The sequence below is a fragment of the Peromyscus eremicus genome, chromosome 9 (assembly GCF_949786415.1).
Source record: "Peromyscus eremicus chromosome 9, PerEre_H2_v1, whole genome shotgun sequence".
NCBI lineage: Eukaryota > Metazoa > Chordata > Mammalia > Rodentia > Cricetidae > Peromyscus > Peromyscus eremicus.
In genome coordinates, this window is record NC_081425.1 from 36,435,633 (window position 1) to 36,457,651 (window position 22,019).

At 40.6% G+C, this 22,019-nt stretch overlaps 1 pseudogene; it reads left to right on the top strand.

Annotated features, from left to right (window-relative positions):
* The first annotated feature begins 303 nt into the window (after positions 1 to 303).
* On the top strand, positions 304 to 802 carry LOC131919831 (large ribosomal subunit protein uL11-like; annotated as a pseudogene).
* Positions 803 to 22,019: the final 21,217 nt, after the last annotated feature.

A 22,019-nucleotide genomic window follows, 5' to 3' on the forward strand; every position in this document is an offset into this window, starting at 1 on the left:
TTGGCACAGTTGACCAATCATGATTATTTTCTCACAACCTTACCAAATGTGAGGCACCTCCACTGAAAAATATTTTTGCTCAGCTGGTGAACAAAAACCATTTTTGTTGGTTTAAAATTATTTTAGGCTCAATATTTTCTTTTTCCTTTTGGTAGTGCCTTAGATAAAATAACATATTATGGTGGCTGATTTAAGACTTATATAAGTACAGTAAGCTTTTGGCTTTCTGCTTGGAGGAGGGTACAGTGCAAATTTCTTTGGTTCTCCTGAATCCATGTTACTTCTTCACTAGCTTTTCCCACCATGCTTCTCAAGTTCCACCCCAATCACATTAAAGTAAAGTATCTGAAGTGTGCCTGAGGTAAGGTTGGTGCCACATCCACCCTGGTCCCCAACAGCAGGACCCTGGGTCTGTCTCTAAGAAAAGCTGGTGATGACATCCTCAAGGCAACTAGTGATTGGAAAGGTCTGAGGGTTACAGAGAAACTGACTCTTCAGGACAGGCTTATATTAAAGTCATACCTTCTGCCTCTGTTCTGATCACCAAAGCCCTGGAGAAGTCATCAAGAAATGGGAAGAAGCAGAAAGACATAGAGCCCAGTGAAAATGTCACATTTGATGAGATTGTCAACATTTCCCAACAGATACAGAACCACTCTTTAGTCGAAGAACACTCTGCAATTATTAAAGAGATTCTGGACACTTGAGTCTGTGGGCTGCAATGTGGATGAGCACCAACCCTGGTGACATTATAGATATCAACAGTGGGGCAGTGGAATACCTAGCTAGCAAGGAAGCATAAGATAAAATATTTCAATAAAAGAGCATCTGACCAAAATAAAATAAGAGTAAGACATAAGAGAAAGTAATTTCTAAGCTAGTTTTTATTGTTTCTTTCCTTGCATAGGAGTAGCTTAGACTAACAAGTTTTCAATCAATCCATGTTTCTTCTATCTACCTATCTTCATGCCTCTCTGCATTACCATCTACCTTCCCACCTACCTATTGGTCGCTGGCATCTATCCATGTGTCTATCTTCTTTCCTATCTATGACAAGTGGTTGTTTTCTATAAATGAAATCTTACATCAGTGTTGTTTTGCTATTTGTTTTCTGGGCTTAAAAATACATTTTGGGAGTGTTCACTGATTACATTTTAAAATGCCTCTTCTATTTTGCATTTTAAACAATTGTGTTCAACCCACAGAGGTGGAGTCAATCCCCAACCCGAATTTGGTTGAGATGACATAATATAAACGCCAAGAGGATGGGAAAAGACTTGTTATCCATAGGATGTGTCCTCTGAGGACAGCAAAATGTGCTTCCAAGCTGGTCTGCACACAGCTTAAGAAAGTGGAGAAAGACGATTTTATAGGGTTTAGGGAGCCATGGCTGGGGTGAGGGCTACCAGCTGTGACTTGTAGCTTGTTTGGTTTGAAGTAACTGTAGGTTCCAAAGTGGGGAGTACCTGGGCTTTCTGGAGGGCAGCATGGATGGGGGGTGGGAAAACTGTCAGCCCTCACGCATCAACAATGGAGTCCAACTCCTTAATTCAGACAGTTTGCTGTTCCTCGAGAGCATAGCCAAACATCTTTACTCTTGGAATCTAATTCTTCAATTCAAAAACTGAGGCAGAACAGAGGGCCACACTAAGGTAATGCATTTGTCCTTGTTGTAGGTTTAGCAACCTCCTGTGCAAGATGGCCATGTTACTGATGGCATATGACTGGCCGTGACAAGCCACCGTGAAGCTGGCACACCCAGCAGTATGCAGCACCATCCAGAGTCTCCATCTGGAGAGGCCGGTGCCCTCTTGCTCTTCTGGCTCTGCTTTCATTGTATTGCTTTGTGAAAACCAACCTACCTCATTCCTGAGAGTCCCTACTGCCAGCCTGGTTGTGCCCCAGTTTTCTGAAATGACCCTGTGTTGCTTAAGGCCTGTTTCCAATGTGCCTCTGAAGGGCTTGATCGGTCTCTTTGATAAGTGACTTATAGGCTGCTTTGGTCCCAGGAGGAGGACTCATCTTTGGTCTCCCCACTTGGGTTCCCGGCAGGCCCAGAGATTAAAGGTAGGAGGAGGTCTAATATCTTTCCAGTCTCAGAACCACAGTGCGACTATTGTCTACTCAGCAAGAGCAAAGGGCTGAGCGCGGGTAACCAGAAGGCATGCCGACTGCGGGCTAATCGCTGAACTTTGGGTAAAGGCTTGGAAATGTCTTGTTGATAGTACATAATAGCCAGAACAATTATTCTCTCCCTTGCAAAGAATTCTAATTAACGTGGAAATGTAAAAGAAAAGGCTGAGTTGAGAGCAGAAGGTTTATGGCAACAAGATCTTGGCTCTCCCAGGAGCACTTTAGAGCACTACCAAGTGCTTAGGCCCAATTTGACATTTCACATCAAGCAGATTAAAGCCCATGGTTTTATCCACCTGGCATAATCCTAGCCCGTGGAAGCCACACTTAATAATTATTGCCCTGAGCCTAGAGAGAGCTCCACAATAGAATCTCTTTTATTCTGGCAAACCGAGGGCATATTGTGGCCAGAATTTTCAAAGCTGGCAGACAAAGCATTGGCCTGCTTTGGGTAGAAATGTTCTTAGCATGATAAGTGCTGTTGCTCCCCTGCCCTCAACCACTTTCTGACCACTCTTGTCTTTGTCTAACTAATCTCTCTCTTCCACCTGTGTCCTCTGCACGGCATGGTGACATGGCACCTGGGAAAGCTCTCGGGCTTGTGGAGGAAAAGGAGCGAATGTCTCTATGACTGTCCATTCTGAGGATGTAGCAGTTCGCAGTGGGTTTCCCCTGGCTATGCTCAGTCAAGCATTTTGGAGGCTTGCGTGCTGGCAATTTAATGGGTTAGGATTTGCTCACTCGCAAAGGGCAAAAATGTGGAGTTGCTCAGGATACAAGAAGCTACTGTTCAGGGCAAAGCAAGTGAATGTTGGGAATTTGCTCTATCTAGGGAGGTGAGGCAGCTCTGAGGGGACACCCAAGGCAAAGATGATAAAATGGCAGATGCAGTGCCCTGAGGAAGAAGCTGTTCAGGTACCTTCTGTCACTGACTTGCTATTACCGAACTCTAGGGACCAACTTTCCCTGCCATCCGTGAACGATGGGCCTTTGCTTAACTACTTCTAGAGCTGAGAGTTTGGAGATAGGTATTAGTCTACTGAACATGGCCCCTTCCTGGACATCTGAAGTCTGAAATGTAAAATAAGATAATGTGCATAAATCCTAGCACTGTGCTCAAGACACAGCACTCATATAACGACTATTATCACCAACTTATAACTTAATACTCCCTCTTCTTCATTTATTTACATCATCTTCCCACACCATTTCTCTTGGGTCCCCTTTCTCTGATCTTGATTCTACCATTGACTACTTCTCTTTATAAACAGCTCCTTCTCTTCTCTATTGTGCTGTAGAATTTCTTGAGGACAAACCTACGTATGTTATTCTTTCTGTTCCTCTTGACTACACAGAGCCTTGCTGGATCAACTTAGACACCCTGGGATGGGATTTGTAAATGTAAGGCCTTCTTAACCCAGGAGAGGGGTACATTTCAATGGGAATTGCCCATTCCTGTTATGTTTCTCCCCATTTAATTCAGTGCATGACACCAGAGCTTTGAAACATTCCCACATCTCTCATTTCTTCTAATCTACGTGTGTGAGTTGTGGTGTGGAAGGTGAATAAAAGGGATGAGCCAGAGGTAGCTGCAGTTCTTTTCCTACGTCTCATGGACTTTAAAATGGATGGAAACATTGAGGAGACTCTGTAGCAGGCTATGGAAGAATGACTAGGTTTAAGGAGTTTTATTCCAGCACCTGAACTTAGCATCTAATGTGGAATTTCTGCTTAGGAATTGACCACCTTTTGGCAATATATGCACTGAGAAAAGTTCAGACAGGCATGCTAAAAAGATACAGAAATTTTCTTACCTTTTCTGCATATAAATGGGGCAAAAAGGAAAATACCTTGTAGTTGTGTGATTCTCCAAAGAAGGAAATTTGAGGATGGGCCATTAGTTTCAGTCCTAGTGTGTGTATATTAGTCACCCACTCCATGCTTCTTATCACAGCCTTTTGGTCACATTTTTCAAAACCCATTGTAGGTACTTAGTTCTGCCTCTCTGACGCTTGTCTACTGTACAGACTTTCAGATTCCCAGTGCCCACCATTGTTTTCTCTATGCGCAATGTCTCATTCCTTTCCCTCTTGGTTACCTCCACCAAATGCCATCTTTTTACTATCCTGTTCATTCAGGCTCTGACTCATGACTTGGAATCTATGCTAATGGGGTCTTTGAAACATTTTATCATTTATCATCTGATGTATATAACACACTATTTCCATTCTAACAATATTCATCTACAAAAGCAATGGTGTAAATCTCTAGAAAAGAACCTTGAACCATGGGATTTTCTGGCATGAAACCAAAATAGTAACAATGACTTTTTGCATGGGGAAGGAATCAAAACTTGACCCTTTGGTATTACATTTCTTTGAAGCAAAACCTAGTCTTTGCTGGGCAAGATGGTAAATGCTTTTAATCTTAGCATTCAGGATGTAGAGACAGGCAGATCTCTGTAAATCCAAGGCTATCCTGGTCTATGGTGAATTTCAGGCCAGTCAGAGGTACATAGTGAGACCCTGTCTCAAACACAACACAATAAAACAACAACAACAACAGCAACAACAAAAATCTTCCAAAGCTCAGCTACTGAAACAAAGCACTCTGATAATATTCGTACAAAGCAGTCTCATGGCTGGGACATCAAAACACTTGAGTTCCAATTTCAGTCAGTTCCTGTATAGATGTGATCCAAGGCAAGTCTGCAAAAAAAAAAAAAAAAAAAAAAAAAAAAAAAAAAAAAAGATGTAGGGATTAGTTAATTTGTACGTTTCTTTTCAGCTATGATTCTATGACTTGCTGATGTGCGGCTTTGTGGGACTTCAACAAGGCAGTAGGATATAATCAGATGATTCTCAGGGACGCAGAAGAGGGACTATGAAATGCCACTGTCAATCTGGTAGTTGTGTCTGCTCTGTGTAAAAGGCAACCAGGAGGCAATCCTTCTCTAAGCAGCTCTAATTTGTATGGAACTTCTATCACTGAGTAGACTCAGTGCTAACACTTTCAATTAAGTTAAATGACTTCATGTTCTGTTAAGTTCAGGCTGGCTAGAAATTTCATGACTTTTCACTGGCTTCATTACAATAATGCTTAGCATGAGGTTCACAAGGGTGATGTCTACTTGATAATATTTTCATAATTGTACAGCTATCATCAAATTATGTTGATTCATGGCTGGATGAAAAATGACAGTGAAGAGTATAATTGTGAAATTTCACAAGGCATTGACATTTGTGTTTTAAGAACAGAAAAATTCAGCAAGTATACCACCACAAAGGAGGTGTAACTGTGAAGACTTTGTGGAAAAGTTCACGGATTCGAATGTAATTAAGCATGAATTAAACATGATGAGCTACAGGGCTAATTCTAGCACTGCCGAAGCTCCATTATGGAAATCCGTTTCAGAAATATGACCAGCTCCTTTTTAACATATGTCAGATGCCTAACATATGGTCTCCAAAGGCCTCCAGCATACCTTGGGTGATTCAGGGCAGTCAACGTATGCTTGGCACTGCTGAAGGTCTAGCTTATTGAGCCAAGAAGCCAGGAAACATAATGGGAAATCAACCCATGCTTGTCAGAATCTCACTTCTCTTTTGGAACAAGTGTTAAAAATTTGAAGAAAAACTTGAGCTTTATAATATACAATGATGTGCTGGCTTTTTATTCTGGACAAACTATGAATATAGGCTAATGAATCCTTACAATCAATATATCAGGAATTGTAAAGCAAAGAACAAGTTTTGTAAGATATTACCACAAACAAAATCAATTGCTTGACAGCTCTATCCCTTGTCTGTGTTCTGGTATGTGAATAACCTGGAACAGAGTTTCCGGTGATACATATTTTGTCTAATAGCTTCTGTTACATTCCTATCTCCCAAACCCTTTGGTATGTTTCTGTTAGTCTCAGAAAGTTCAAGAACCTCAGAGACTGAAAGCAGAATTCTAAGTGCAAGTCTATATTAACTGTTATGGGGAGTTTACCTGCAAATGGTAAAGTTACGATAATTTTTATGATAAAATATTATAATTGTGTCTGCAGGGATTCTAGGTAAATGTGGTTGCTGGGAGATGTCCTTCTGTACTCTGTGGATGTGTGTTGCTTCTATTGTTAATAATAAAGCTGATTGGCTAGTAGTATAGGTGGGACAACCAAATTAAGAAAGGAAAGAGAAAGGTGGAGTCAGAGTGATGCCAGCCAGCTGCTCAAGAAGCAAGACATGTGGAAAATGGAGTAACAAGCCACGAACCACATGGCAAAGCATAGATAAGAAATATGGTTAATTCAAGTGTAAGAGCTAGTTAGTAATAAGCTTGAGCTATTTACAATAATATAAGCCTCAAAGTGATTATTTGGAAGCGGCTGTGGGATAGGGTAGGACAGAGAAACTCTGCCTCCAGTTACATGTGGTGGTGTGGTAAATAAAAAATGTTTTCATAAATGCATGTGTAGATAGAAGACACATGGTTGCCTGTTCTTTGTTCATATCTATACTGAACTATGAGAAACGGTGATGCAGTAACAGCAGCAGCCACAGAAGGAGGAAAGTGGGAGTGATGCAAATACAGTACTCACGTATGAAAATCTCAAAAAATAATAAAATAGTAAGATAAATGTTAAAAAAACAATATCAGCACTCTCAGTGATGGCTGTTGGCTATTATATACTCTATGCCAGGCACTATATTAAGCATTTTACTTTGTTTGATGTAATATATATGTATTATTCAATGATATTATATGTTTTTTACCCCTGAATCCTAGAGCAGAAAGAAGTAAAAGTAAGTCTAAATTATAACAACTGGATGCTCTTCTTCTTCTTTTTTAAAAAAGTACTTTTCTGGCCATAATTACCAAACCAGACTCTATTTCACATTGTTGACATAGTTTTGGACCTTGGTTGAACATTACAGCTCTGTCCTGCTCCAATGAAAGAGTTTGAAGAAGAGTAAGCGTTTTGCCATTATAGCTTATATTTTTTTTAAAAAAAAAAACGTAGTTTTCTGGCCATAATTATTGAAGTAACCCATTTCTTCATTATAGGCAGGAGGTTAGGGTTTGGGCACTAAAAGTTGTGGCTGCATCTTACATCAGTGGAAGATTTTGGGAAACAAGTATTTTGTCACTGTATCTCATAGTTCTATAAAAAACTTCCTCATTACAGCCTTTCATTGTTTCTCCCACACCTATGTATCGAGTTGTCAATTTGAAAGGGGAAAGTCTCTGCCCTCCAGTGATATAGGACACTAATACCATCAATAACTTGTTGACTGGGTTTACATAAAAAACAATGACAGATTCCCTAATGGAACTTTGGGCTGTCTTGAAGATTATTGCATAATGGCAGAGAAGTCTTTTCACAGTACACATTTCAGTGTCTCTGATAGATATAGGGCATGCCACTTACGACATGCAGGATGGCTGTGTTTTCATAATTCTTACAGCTCACAAAAGTTGTAACTTGATTTCAGCAAGCTTGGGTAACACAGTGGATAACTAAAAGGACTCTACTAACCAACATGTCCATCTTTATCAGTTACCTAGCGTACATCAGTTGTAAGCTGAGATTCTATTGAATGCTGTACTGTCCTTACATTCTGTGTATCTATCTTGGAAGACTTCAAAAAAGAAAATGTGCACAAATCATTCCCAATAGATGTAAAAACAGTAAAGAAAGAAAGAAATTTCACAGCCCACATGCTTTCTATTGCAAATCACACAGCTTCTCCAACCAAGAAGTTTGTCTTTGAATGGTTGAAGGCCAGCCGTGGTTTCATACCAACACTTCCCTCCTGTGTACAACGGGATTGGAGGTCAACTGTGCTTGGCTTGTTTGGGCTTTTCCAAACTGGGATATGAGCCAGCATATCTTCTGTTTTATGTTAGATTTATTTTAATGTATGAATTGGTGATTTCATACATGTATATAATACATTTTGGTTCCACTCACACCACTCCCATCTTCCTGATGTGCTCATACCTTTTGTTTTGTGATCCACTGAGTTTAACTAGGGCTGCCGATGTTGGCAAGGTTACAGAGGTAGCCACGGAAGAATGAGCAACTCATCAGTGGTTATACCATGGAAGACAATGACTCCTCATTCCCCAGTAGCCATCAACTGCCAGTAGATCTTTGATGAGAATCGGGCTTTATGACCTCTTCCTCTGAATCCATGATTACATGATGATAGGCACAGACTTGTGCAGGCCTTGTGTGCGCAATCACAGCTGCTTGTGAGTTAATGCCTGCAATGGCAGGTTCATGCTCCAAAGACAGCATTTCTTCTCCATTGTAGAACTCATATTTTCCTCTGTTCCCTCTTCTGTAATGTCCCTGTCATATCCTGTCTAGGGTAGAACACTCACCATTCACTTATCCTCAGTACCTTGAATAGCCATGATTCTCTTATTAACCAAAATGTACTGAAGAAAGAACTTTCTCTGACCAAGGCTAAGAGCAGTACTTGTCTATTGGTTTAAACATGAATATTTATTTATTGACAGGATCTCTCTATGTAGTCTTGGTTGTCCTGGAACTCACTGTGTAGACCAAGCTGACCTTGAACTCATAGAGATCCTCCTGCCTCTGTCTCCCAAGTGCTGGGATTAAAGGTGTGTGTCACCACACCTGGTTCTAAACATAAATATTTAGAAGGCAGTTCTGCCTGAAGGTTGGTACTATAGCATGCAGAGTCCACAGCTGAGTAAGACCATGTTTAGCTTTTCTCCCTTGGCTGCCTGCCTAGCAACTTCTAACAACAGGAAAGAAAGGCAGCAGGGAAAATGCTTCTAGAAATGCATTTTACCTTCTAGTTCTGATGAGCAACCAAGAGTAACTGAGTAAATCATGTGCTCTGCTAAATGCCTCATTTGGCTCTTGAACACTGACTGGATTCTTGCAAGAGTATTATCTACTATTTCTAAACATTGTTTTTGTTTCAGATTTGCTTTTAAACATTTTATATGTACACATCCACCAAGGCCTCACAAAATCGTATGCAAAATGTATAATTGATATCTAATTGACATCCTGATCATGAGGAGAAAATTGTGTCCTTTACATTGTGAACTACATATGTAACACGCAAAGAACTTTTGTTATTTCTTCAAAATTATTGTCTTTACAAAGCACGAGCAGAGAACTTTGGAAGACCGTGGACAGGATAAAGACAATGAGATGAATTCAGTCTACTGCTATAGTTCAGTAAGGTTAAGGTTGGGAGTTCAGTAATATCAGTAAAAGTAGCGATAGGAATGAGTAGGACTGTTAAAAACTATTGAATTTGGTTTTGTGCAGGTAAGAGATAAGGATCTAGTTTCATGCATAATGTGTGGACGTTCACTTTCTGTAGCACCTTTTGTGAAAGAAGCTGTCCTCTTTCGAATGTATGTTTTTGACATCTTTGTAAAGAGTAGGTAGCTGCAGTTTTTGTGTGTTTATTTCTCCATCTTCTATTCTGTTCTTCTATGTGTCTATTTTGACTCAGCACCGCACTCTCCTTGTCATTCTGGCTCTCTAGCATACTTTGAGATTAGGCATTGGTACCTCAAACACTGCTCCTTCTTCTTGGGCCTTTTTCTGGGTAGGGAGTAGTATTTGCGGCCTTTGGTGCTTCCATATGGATTTTAGGGCTGTTTATTTAGTTCCGTGAATAAAAATATGATTGGAATTTTGGTGAAGATACTTCAAGATACAGGTTTTGTATAACAAAAGAAATGATCAGCAGGGTGAAGACACAGCCTATTAAGTGGAAGACAATTTTGCCAACTATACATCTGGCAGAAGATGAATATCTAAAATCTATAAATGACTTCACCAATAAATATTTTTAAGAGTGCTCAATGTACTTACCCACCAAGGACACACAAATTATAACTGCTTTGAGAATCCATCTCACATTAGTCAGAATGGCTATAATCACAAAAATAATCAACACCAAATGCTGGTGAGGATATAGGGAAAGAGAAACCTTTATTCATTGCTGGTGGGAATGAAAATTTGTATAATTACAATGGAAATCATTATGGAAGTCACTCAAAGAACTAAAAAAAGAACTATAATATGATTCAGCTATCCTCCTGGGCATGCACCCTAATGATTCTGAGTCAGCACAGAGAGATATTTGCACACCTGTGTTTATAATTGCACTATTTATGGTTGCCAGAAAATAGAATCAGCTTAGATGTCTACAGCAGGTGAGTTTAGTTTTTAAAAATGCACACACACTCTCTATATATACATGTGTGTATGCGTGCATGTGTTGGTGTGCATGCATGTATTTGTGTATATGGCTGGAAAACAGAAGTTCATGAAGTATTGCCCTCCCTTATTTTTATCTCACTGAAATGTGTCATCTGGAAATGCCAAAAAAGAAGAAAAATCACCACTGCAGCATTTAGTGTGCTGCTCTTTCAGGTTGCAAAGATGATAGCACATTATCAGGTAATACAGAACGGCTGATGAATGGCCATACATTCAAATTTGGTCATATATATAAGTGTCTGGAATGATCCCAAGAAAGCAGCCCATCTCTTCTCTGCATCTTTACCATGTTTTACTGGACCTGAGAGGGTCAAAGACAGAGCTAGCCTGTATTTTATGGATGTCAACAGGCTGCAGGCTCTCTGCTCTGCAGCTCTCTCCTGCTCTCTGCTTTGTATGCAGGTCATACCTAAGAGGCATTTTGCGAGGCTGCTGCAGGGTTTCCATCTGTCTTGGGCACAGCAGAACTTTGGGGATCACAATAGGAAATTCACGTGCATTGACAGGGTTTGTATTCCACCTGCTGTTGATGCCTGATAAAGAAGGCATACACCAACATGCTGCATTTTCAGGCTGCTCCTTTTCTACCTAGTATTTATTCAATAAACACCATTGATTACCTACTAAGTCCTGAGTGCTAGCTCTGTTAGGGACCAAAGATAGTAGAGAGACTCCAACTGTAGTCCAGTAAGGGAAGTAATTATAAGGAATTATAATTATAAGAAAAGAATTAACTATGTAACTATACTGGTAAATGTAGAATTTCTATTATTACCAGTACAAGAAAGAATAAAAGTCCACTGTGCTTTGAGAATAAATGAGAAGCACCTGCTTTATTCCAAGGCATTGAGTGGGGGAAGGGAAGGGTTCTTAAGGGAAGTGGCATTTCAATGGAGATATGAATAATGGGTAAAAATTAAACAGTTATCACAGAAAGGAAGGGATGGATAAAGGTCTCAAAGATGAAAGGTATTTCCCAAGAATTGATAAGTAGTTGGGGACTTCAGTCTGAAGAAGTGAGGTATTGAGTCAGAAGAGTTCCCCAAGAAACAAGAGCAAGTGTGATGTTTCCCCAAAAAGGAAATGATAAGCCTTTAATAGTCTTTAAACACAGGAGTAAGGCTGTCAGTTTTATGTTTGTGAAAAATCACTGACTTGGGTTCCATTGAAGGAGATAGATTCAAGGTAACGAAAGTGGGTATAGGTTGACGAGCTGGGGGCAACTGTCGCAGTCAGTAATAGATGACAGCAGGCTGGATTAGCCCAGTGGCTTTAGAGACCAAGAGATGTAGATGAATCCATGCTATGGCACTCTGGGGACAGACTAATAGGACTTGTTCATGAAATTAATTGCCCCAGTGTAGAAACAGAAAGGCTAGATGGCTCCAGCTTAAAGGACTGTGTGGATGGTAAGGACCTTTAGAAGCCTAGGGGTGAAGTAACTTTGATCAAATAGATCCTAAAATTAGCATCACCAAGCAATGGGGATACTTTCATACAAAACACAGAACTCCTAAACCATTAATTAAAAAAAATGGAAATAAGTTATTCATAAAAAATATATTTGCTGGTCAGTCAATAGCACAATTGAAAATGATTATACCCGAAGACGGATCAACTTAGTTGTAGCAAGACTCAGAACAGTTATATTAAAACATGTGGGGAAAAAAAATCAAGTGGCATTAGAAACATAAGGCTGTCAGTAACGGAGGTGCGCATGTGTGTATTTGTGTTTGTGTGTGTTTGGTTGTGTGTAGGGGGATATGTGGGCATATTACAGCTAACAGCTCAAGTTGTTTCCTCAGCTCTACATCCATCAATTTGTCTTCATCCCCCACCTTCATCTGACACGAGTATAGTAGACCTTATCCTCCTGTGCATTGATAAATTGAGACAGATTTTCTCCTTATTGGTTTTTATGAATATTTGCCCTCCCTACATTCTAGAGTAGTGTTTTTTCTTTAAGTTACTGTAAATAACCATTCAACCTCAGTGACTGAATCTCCCAGCTATTCTTTCTTCCCCCTCCGTCACTGCTGTTACAGTTTTGTGTTAGATTGGGCCCTGGGTCTAATTACAGCCTTGCATTTAATTACAAACTTTGCATATCTGTATATTAATTAAAAGATTTTTTTTATTGCTTTGTATTTTATAGCTCTAAGTTGTGAACTATAACAATCCAATATACTACTTAAGGGGATAATACAAATTTAGAATAATAAAAAGAAATTTATAATGATCATCTCAGGCATCCAAAGTATTGTATATAAAAATAATAAACCATAAATACAATATGCTCGAGAGTGAAGCCTATTCTCCTTCAATGAAGAGCTTTAATTTTATAAAGAAGATATTTACAGATTGGGCGCAATATACCTTTAATATTTATTTAAGCTTAGCCTATAAAAGAAAGCCTTAAAAGGCAGATCCTGAAAGTATGTTTAAATGGGTCTGCTTTAAGTACCAACTACCTAAGTAACTTGAGCAAACAGTATTTTGACTGAATATTGTTAAGACAAATATAACCATGTAAATAAAGTGTAGGTAGTAAATGTGTACCTCACAAGGTTATGAGTTAGAAATTCTGAAAGACTACATGCATAACAGAGCTGAATAAATAAGTATATTTATTTATATAATAAAACAATAAATACTAAAGTAGATGATAAAGCACATTTCTCCCTAACACTGTTCTTCAATGAGAACAGATAAACCAGCAAAAAAACTTCAGGCTTCCTAAGGAAAACTTTGATCCTTGTACTGGAGCCGGTAACAAACAAGGTTAATTTATATTATCTTGAGTTGTAAAGAAGGATATAACGAAGGGAGGGCTCTCTGTCAGAACTCTAAAAGTTAGCCTGAAGGTATTCTGAATGGCCCAAGTTGTAACAATTTGAATAATACTATAGGACATAGAATATTGTATTATGCTGAGGACATCCTCAGAGAGTCCTAAAGAAGATCAGATGTCCTTGAGAGAAGATGTAAGAGTGAACTGGAGATTCCAGGAAGGAATATGTGTAGAAGTCAGTTTAGCTGCTGTCTTGGTTTCCTGAGGGCAAGGGAACGGAGAAAACCTGCAACCACGAGGCAAGCCCTTTGGGGACCTTGATGACAACAACATTGGTGAGCTTAGAGGGAAGGTGGAAGTATTTACGAAAAACTGACCCCTGTGAGGGGCTGGGCCACCGGAGCCTGTGTTATATTGCGTCTTAGAGTGTTGTAGAAGAGGTTCACCTGAGTGAGTTGGCATGAACAATGTTCCCTGTTTTCTTCTCAAAGGTAAAGGAGAATTTTATAGATGAGCGGAAAGACATTTCCAGGGCTGGCCTACAGAGGGCGTCTGATCTGGATACTACAGCAGTGAGAGAAGGGACTCTGAGGAAAGCTCTTCTGAGACGCGGTGGTTCCTTTCCTAGGGATTCAAGAACTTAGAGAGCAGAACATGATGGGGAGTTTTCTGAGCTATGGTATTGGCTACGAGGATTATGGTCACTTGCTGTCCTTCTTGAATCTCTCCTCAAGCTCTTTTAGGTGGGGTTGTTCAGCAAGTTATCAGTTTACCAGCTCCCTTCACTTCCTTTATTGCTGTCATTCATTGCTTTAGCGTATCCCAGGTATTTTCGGTATAAACGACTACGGATACTATATAACTTTAAGAAAATCATTTCTTCAGGTTTATAAAGGGAATGATGTAAAATGTTACAACTCATAACTGTTAGGTTTAAATTAAGCAACACACCGCTTGGTAGCATTCAGCAGTCATTTCTTCTACCCTAAATGATGGTATTGTTGCGCGATTGGATCTGTGAAGAGAAGTTTCTTTGGTTTAGTCTGGACTGGAACTCTTTGGAACCAAAGAGTACTTGAGACCAGTAAACCACTTTAAGATCCAACACAACCAAGTTTCAGTTTTTTCTTTTTTCCCAATTTAGACCAGGCGTCAACATTATTGGTGGTACAAAAGTCAAGGTGTGTGAGGATGTCAATGTATTTTTGGCACTTACTCTGCCATGTATCCTTTCCACATAGCAACCCACCTTCTTAAGCATAGCCATACGGCTTAGAGAAAGTGGATCTTACCTCTGGCTCCGAGGGTCTGATTGGTTCTAGAGTTACAACTTGTTCTTTTATTCAATAAAGATTGAGAGGACCATGTATGTGTCAGGCTCCATGTCAGTCAGAGAGACTCTACTTGTGAACACAAGGAGATTGACATGCTATGATATGGGAGGAAAACGTACATATAACAAAGTAAACCACGAAGTGATTGACACTAAGGATACAGATGAAGCTTCCATGGAGGCTAAGGGAGGCTGAGACATGCTGTTGTGAGCGGTTGCTGTTCTCAAAGGGTGATAAAGGAAGACTCAATGCACCTGTGTACCCCCATCCCCTTGTCATGCCTTAAAATAGGTCAGTTCTTCCAATGAAAGCACAGAGTTGTGGTTCTCCACCTTCCTAATGCTGCAATCTTTTAATACAGTCCCTCATGTTAATATAGTTCCCAATCATAAAACTATTTTGTTGCTATTTCTGTAACTGTAATTTTGCTACTTTTATGAATCATAATGTAAATATCTGATATCCGGGATATCTGATACACTACCTAAATGGGTCGTGACCCACAGGTTGAGAAGCACTGACACAGAGGCTGTCTGCTGTTGAATTTTGGGGAAAGTGTTTCTTCACAACAGAGAGACTGAGGAAGAGGCAATTGCACTTTTCCCTTTGGCTGTGTTTTTAATTGTACTGAAGCCAGGAAAAGCTGTAGATATCTTGAGACCCGCTTCATGGCGCTGAGAATGTCAGGGTGGAGGGAGAAAGAATGAGACTGGGGCATTGATTATTTTTCTGAGCCACAGAATTAACTAACCCTGAAGACTGATCTGAGTTGGTGCTTCCTGTAATGTGAAATCGTCATCTTTCATATCGCACATGCCAGTTTACATCAGGGTTTCTTTTCCTTGCAGCTGAAGGTAGGCTAACTAATACGGAGTGGGTGCTGGTAGGTCTAGTAGACCGCAATAAAGCAGTTTGAAAAATTCTAAGTACACAGGAATGGGGACTTATGACATTTTCTTATAACACCTTCCTGGCATATAATCTTATATGTAAGCTTGACAGCTTTTTAAGAGTTTAAGGAGTTGGGATAGAAAAATGACTACCTGCTAGAGATCATTAGCTCAACATGTAGGGATTCCAGGGACTTTAAAACTCATATTTAGGGAATCATGTGCCTAATTTACAACTAAGTGTGGAAAAGAGCTATGGCAATGGCAAGACCCAGAGGTGTGGGTGGAGATTACAGTAAAGACAGGTGCCAATTCTGAGCTGCTGGCCTACTGTGATGCTGTCTGTAGTAAGGGATTAGCCACAAAGGATTTTCAGTTATTCACTTACAAGTTCCGAAAACTGGTCAGCACTAAGTCTCTGATTTCACTGTTACCAGTTGCACCTGTGATTGGCAGAACAAAGGGTCCCACTTTCTCACGATGTCCACATCCCAATCTCTAAATACTCCATGAATATTCTATACACAAAAGGAACTGTGAAAACCTGATGAAGTGTATGGATCCAGAGATGGGTAGGTTATCCTTGATTATGGGGGGCTTGATTATGGAGGGGTGGGCAAGTTGCACAAACTCTTAAAAGCAGAGAACTGTATCCTGATAGGAGTCAGAGAAAGTGATGGATGAAGAAAAAAAATAATGCAAACTTCAAAATCGCAAGCATGAGAAGGTCTTGATCTATTTTTGCTGGCTTTTAAGGTGGAAGAAAGAAACTGTAAGCCAAGATAGGGTGACCTCTGCACACTAGGAAAACACTTAGCCAATAGTCAGTGAAGAAAGAGGTATCTCAGTCTTACAGCAGCAAGGATGTAAATTATGCTCTCGTCTGCATCAGGAAGAAAACATGTTCCCCCCAAAGCATCCTTGAAGCAATGTAGTTCTTGTACCTTGATTTTTGCAAGGCCAGACCAATATCAAAGTTCGTATTTCTAGAGTTGGGGGATGATAAATGTAAACTGCACTAACTTTTCATGTAATTGTTTTGTAACAATGGAACTGAGTACATTTCCCTAGCAGAAGGTGTTGGTGTAAATGAATAACCTGCTAGACTGAAGTACAGGATGGTTGGAAGGAGCAGAGAAAGGTTGAAAACACAGTACAGCTTTCATGCACCCCACATCAGGGGGCTTAACCAACAGAAATTGATTTTCTTATCGTTTTGGAGCCTAGAATTTCAAGAGCAAGGTGCTGGTAGATTTGAAGTCTGCTGAGGCTTCCCTTTCTCCGGCCTGCAGATGGCTGTATTCTTGTTGCCTTTTCACAGAGGTCTCACTGTGTGTGTACACTCCTGGTGTCTCTCCTTATAAGTTCACTAGTTGTCCAGAATGAAGGTCCACCCTAATGGTTGCATTTCACCCTTTAAAACACCTTATATCTAAATAAGATTACATTCTTAGGAGTCAGGACTTCAACAAAAACGGAAGGAAGACTCATGTCACCCATGACGTTCATCGTAGGAGAGGCCAGCCCAATGGCATAGACAGTGGAAGTGTGAGGGAATGAGGGAGTCCTCAATCCATTGCAGGTTATTAAATGCAGGAAAGGAAATAAAAACTTACAGGATTTGCCCAAGATATAGTATTGTAGAAAGGGCTCTACAAACTATGGCTGTAAACTAAATCTAACCCCAAATTTATTTTTGTAAATACAATTTATTGAACCCAGCCACACTATTTTGCTGTACATTAACTGCAGCTGCCTGGCATGCTAAAGTAAAATGTCAGAGTTAAGCAGTTGTGACAGAGATGGAATGAGCCACACACTTTTAACCCATTATAATCTTTTGCAGAAAACATATGCTGGCCCCCAAGTATTAAAGAATTCTAAGAAAGCTGTGAAACCATAACGGAAACTAATATCAGGAAATCTGGTTATGGCGAGGAAAAAGGGGGCAGACATAATTTCCTTGCTTGTCTGGTATAAACAAACTACCAGGCAAACAACAGTTCTAGATTGTCGCAAGGATTGCTCCAATGGGGCTGGCTCCTGAAGTTCACTGAAGCTCTGTCTCGGGAGGTTGTTGTACACAGCCTGGGCCACCCACTCCTCTGCTGCTCATACGTCATAGTCCTTTCAAGCATTATTTAGAGATAACTAGTTTTCAGAGGACAAAGCAGGCAGGGGTCCTGGCTTTACTCGGGATCTCCCCCTCTGTATTCTGAGCCTCATTCACACCCCACAGGAAGGCAGTGCCACTTTTAAACCCCATTTCACATTTTAAAACCGATTCTGTTAAGCATGACTTCAGCTGTCACTTCTTGTTATTTTGGAAAAAGCTTGATGCTTGTAGGTTTGAAACATCCCATCCATTTGCTTGATGGACTTCTGATAACTATCCCTGCCCATTGGGTATAAAGTTGACCCCAATTATGCAGCTGACTGCCTTAACGATGGAGGATTTTAGAAAGGGCCATCTAGGTTTAGTGGCAATCCTTCTTGTCTGGGTACCTGGTGCTTACTATCCCCGAAAGCCAGGACTTCAAAACTGGTGGGATTTTTACGACTGCTGCAAATGAAGAGTGCAGGGAGAATTTGGGAATGAAGGGAAGTTGATGGGCTCGAGGCTGTCTGCACCGTGGATGTGGTCTGCAGCCCCACAGGAATCGAGAAAAGCAGGGCTTTTCAACCCCGTGCTGCAGAAGCCTTGTTATCGCCGAAATAGACCACTTGAGATGGAAGTGCAGATGGATTTGCTGCTGCTGACAGCTCACCAGGACCCAGCTCTCCATTCAGGTACATTGATATGCATATTCACTCTACTGGAAAAAAAAAAAATCATCTCCTCTTCTACCCTGGGACCCGGCTTCCACAGGCTCTGGAATCTGCTAGCTATTTTATACCCACCTGCTGGTACAATATAAGCAGCTGCAATAGGCATCAAGCTATGAAAAGCTCGGAGGAGCACTACTGCAGTGTGAATTGCTTCCTCGCTTGGTGCTGCTTGGTGATCGGAAGATGGATTGCCAGCTTAGCACAGGCACACAGTGTTTGTGTAGGGAACAGGGAGGGCGATTTCCCCCTTGTTTCTCCCACCAGCCATTGCTTACCAGGCCCTTGGCCACTTATAAAAAATGAGGCACTTGTTAATGTTTCTTCGAAGAAATTCAAAGGCCAGAATCACCGATTCAAGGGAAAACTGCCTTGTTTCTTTCTTCCCTCCTGACGTCCAGATAAGAACCTCTGATGCCATTGGCCAAGAAAAGGCCACTGGCCCATGCAGTTGCTGGCTCATGGAAGCTTCCAGCACATCAGTTTGTTGACTCTTCATGTCGTATACCGTGAAGGAACGAATGAACATAGCCAAGTGCAGAAAGTTGTTTTTGAAACACAAAAACCGTTGACGAAAGAAGTCCAGGGAACTGGAGGCTTTGGGTGCCCGCGCAGCCGTGTGGCTAATCTGTTAACATCTTGTCTTCAGCACACTGACCTCACTTTGATTCAGACATTTTTGAAAAGGATTCATTTCTTCTCCATTTCAAAGCTGTTTATCTGGCTTAGAAAATAGCTGCTTTAAACAGGAGCCTTTACACTTGTCTGGGTAAATTCTGTTCCAATTTTTGTTTTGGCCACAAGTCAAAGATAACAGCTGTGCGCTTGTGGGTTCACTGAACTCTATGCGCTTGTTGGCTGCATCACCGACCAGAGGGAATAACCAATAATTAGAACATTTCGGGTCATCTTGGGGAAGAACAGAGTTTTCTCATGTTTGGAAAGGTGATGTGGCCTCCCTTAGATTTTTCCAAATGTGACTGAATGTGGAGCTGAATACACAAGGCAGGACTCATGGCCATTGTGTCCTCCCTTCCCCAAAATAGCACAGGATAAGTGGAGGCTGAAAACTATTTTTAATGTCTCCCAGATTAACTATAGCTACACAATGGGCCTGTGCTCTGATGGCAACGGAAAGCTCTCATGTATTCCAGACACATCAGCATTTCTGATCATAATGATTTGTGACTCCGGAGTTGAAAGCTGTGGAGTTCCTTCCTAGTTGAATCAATACAAGTTTACATAAATATATGTTTCTGTTTGCCTTTGTTCTTGCTTCAGCATTGATGTTTACTTGCTGGCAACTACAGACAATGGAAGAGAGAGACAATGGGAGAGTGAGGAGCAGACAGAGAGATGATTCAGAAGAAATTATTTGGATGCATTCTCATTTCTTTCCTGGTGATGACTTTTTAGTTAGTTTTGCTTGGGCAGAGTAATGTATATGAATCTTTATTTGAAAACAGACTTTATCCTGTTCATCTAAAGAGCATACCTGTTAGGCTATTATGTTGATTATAATCCATGGTCACTGCTTCAGGGTGAATGCTTCTGTATTGGAGTGTTTGATGTGCTAAAGTTTTTCATATCTGAAACATGTATCTAAAGCATTAATCCACAGGGACAAAGAGGCTGTTTTGCTGCTGAGTGAAGGAGTCAAGTAAACATCTATTCCACATTCATATCTCCCCCAGTCAAGGGACTAGACTGGTAAGGATGGCTGTTTATTTTTTTGCTTAGTTTTGTGCCACAGAGAGGAAACCTTTGGCTTCCACTTGAACAACCACACATACGAAGTAGAGGGCACACTTTCAATGACTTACCTTCAGGACAGTCTTCATTAGCAAGCAACAGATCATCATAGAGTCCCTCTCTCACAGCTGTAGAAGGTGCCATGGGTACCTTCAAGGCTGCTGTTTACTGTGACCTGTGCTGTTGACCAGTGGTAGAAATGTACCTGGCTCAGGTCACAAGTGGTATCTAAACTCCAGACCTTGTTAGTTCAACAAACTCTAGCTCAAGGACTGCCTAGGGTTGGGGTGGGAAGCCAGTCATCTTATACTGAGCTTAGGGACATTTTCCATCCTGACCCAGAGTATCTGAGTTCATTCTGGCTTCTTGCTATTAGTTTGAACCCAAGGCTCTTATCTTTCAGCATCTCTGACTTTCTTGCCCTTAAGTCCCATTTCAACAAGAAAGCAAATGAATTATTGATGATGAAAGTGAATTAATGATTATTAGTTCATATAGATATGTTTTCTTCATATGAGTTTACTCAGATAAATCCCAGTTTGACATAGGTATGTGCACATTTTTTCAACTTATTGTTTAAGAGGTATTTTACTGGTATTTTATGTTCTGAAGCAAAGTTCTAAGTCCCATATTGTTAATGTGATAGCATTATATTCACTCTATTGGCCAACGTATGACCTGTAAATAGATTGCCATAGTATAATTCAGATCAGGACTGATACTATTAACTAGAAACAAAGACTATGATCCCAACAACCACGATGAAGAAATATCCATATCATGCTTCCACCCCGAAAGGTATGTGATTTAGGGTCCACTGCAAACTACTCAGCAGGTTACAGCCATTATGTTCCTGGAGACTGTTCCCTGAACTGGTCCAGAGAACAAAGGACTCTGAATAACTCAGGACTGTTTAAAACTTTCTAAGGAGATAGAACGTGTGAGTTCAAGCAGAGGAGGCTCAGCAATGCCCGTTCTTCCTGAAGCAAGACACAGATGTGCTGCCGCTCTTCTGGGTCACATTTCCTGTCTGACAGGATGGAAGGAACAAAGGGTGATGGTGGAGGAAACACACTGAGCCCCAGAGAGTGCCTGTGCCTGCAAATCATTTTCAGTGTCAAGATTTAGAATCTGGGGAAAGACAGGAGAGTGTGCAGCAGCGGCAATTTGTTTTCCCCTCCTCAGCATTTCTAGCAATGGATTGATTGGTGTGAGAAATTAGCTGTCGTGTTGAGAGTTAGGTGCAGCATCCTAAATGGAGCTTTAAGGAAGCTTTGTTTCCAGCATGGTGGTCTGTCCATTGTTGGCCTCTGCGGTTGATTCCCTCATTACATCCATGATGTAGTCAACAGGGGATGGTAAAGGTTGTGGATCTCTACCCACTGACAGGCTTGATATGATGAATTTTTATGCTGGTGCTTTTGCTCTTCTCTTCCTTATAATGCCTTTACATCTTTTACCTCTGGCGACACCACATAGGTGCTTATTTAATGATACAGGAGTACATCTGGAAAGTCTCCTTCTGTCATGAGAACTCAAACGAATTTAATGACGATCATGGAGCTGATCTCCTCCTGACATGCAGAAATAAATTAAGATTCAGTTTTTCAGAGACTCAGCTTCTTGAAATTGACCAGGAGTCAATTTTCTTATATATTTGAAGCTAGCTATTAATGGTGATTACTATAATCCTCACTGTACTCCTCTACTGGAGTCATGCTTTCTGACCTATCTACCTCATAAAAAAAGCCAACATGTGAGGCAAGAGTGAATCAGAGGGTTTGGGGCAGGCAACAGTGGAGTGGTGAGAGAGCTAATTCCTCAACTCCCATTTTCCTTTTTATCCTAACTCACTAGTTATTAACAGTGCTTACTGGGGGCGATTTTACCTTTAAAAAAAAGCCTATTTAAAAACTTCTTACCACGTGTCAGGCACTGGGCTAGCTGTTATTGTTCGTTTGTATCATTTAACTTTCATAACGATCTGTAAGGCGGTGGTTGTTCTATATTACAGGTGA